The sequence below is a fragment of the Orycteropus afer genome, unplaced genomic scaffold (genome assembly GCF_000298275.1).
Source record: "Orycteropus afer afer isolate SDZICR_OR568_19922 unplaced genomic scaffold, OryAfe1.0 scaffold00043, whole genome shotgun sequence".
In the NCBI taxonomy this organism is placed as follows: domain Eukaryota; kingdom Metazoa; phylum Chordata; class Mammalia; order Tubulidentata; family Orycteropodidae; genus Orycteropus; species Orycteropus afer.
In genome coordinates this window covers 13,090,631-13,091,690 of record NW_006921630.1, presented here as the reverse complement: position 1 = coordinate 13,091,690, position 1,060 = coordinate 13,090,631, and positions in this window count along the sequence as shown.

The window sequence follows — 1,060 nt, the reverse complement described above, 5'->3', positions numbered from 1 at the left end:
AGCTGTTTGAAAGAGAGGGAAGGAGGGAAAGAAAAAAAAAAAAGAAAGATGGTGGTGGTTTGGATCACGGATCTCATTGTGGGTGATGTAAAGTGACATCAACAGATGGTGGAAGACAATATTACACTCTAAGAGACAGATAAAATGGGGGAGATCAGGGTCTTAATCTAGGGTCACTAATGCTAGGAAGATTGTATAAGGAGAGTATTGGCATTCATAAACCCTTGGCATGAATGCCTCAAGCCTGTGACTGAATAAGCAAGCTATCACTTGAAATGCAATTAGTTCTCCTTGGATTGGCATGTCCCTTGACTGAAGTCCAGAAGATTGCTCTAGGTGCGGCAGTGTTTCAATGAGGACTTCAGAGAAGGAAAAGGTAAAAGGGGAATGAGGAAAGATACATTACTTTTTGTAAGTCCTTACAAGGTAACTCAATCTGTCCAAAGGCTCTCACTTACAAGTGAAGTCTTTACAATTATTACATGATTTGTCCTCCATTAACGCTCTGCATCTCTTGGTACTTTCTCCTTACTCTGCATCAGCCACATCCTTCCTTCTCCTTGATGTTTCTCAAATCTACCAGGCATGTCCTGACTCAGGGCATTTGCACTGGCTGTTTCCCCTGCTTAGATGGCTCTGCCCCAAATATCCATATCCTGACTCTCACTTCCTTTAGGCTTTTACTCAAAACTTACTTTGGCAGTGAGATCTCCTGTGGTCATCCTACTTAAAATTGTACCTCAAGTCCTCCCAATCTTCTTTCCCTGCCTCATTTTCTCCATCCCATTGATCACCATGTAGCACACTATTTTTTATACTCTCTTTATTTTATTTTATTTTATTATTCTCTGCGTCCCCTCTCTAGAATATGAGTTTTAAGGATTTTTGAACAGTCTGGTAGTCCCAGGCAGGGATTTTTGCCTCGTTTATTCACAGCTGTTCCTCAAAGCCTGTGACAGTGCCTGCCACTGTTAGGCAATCAGTAAACATTTGTTGAATGAATGAATGAACAAAACCCTAATGGCCTCAGCTGATAACCAATGGACAAAAAAAAAAAAAA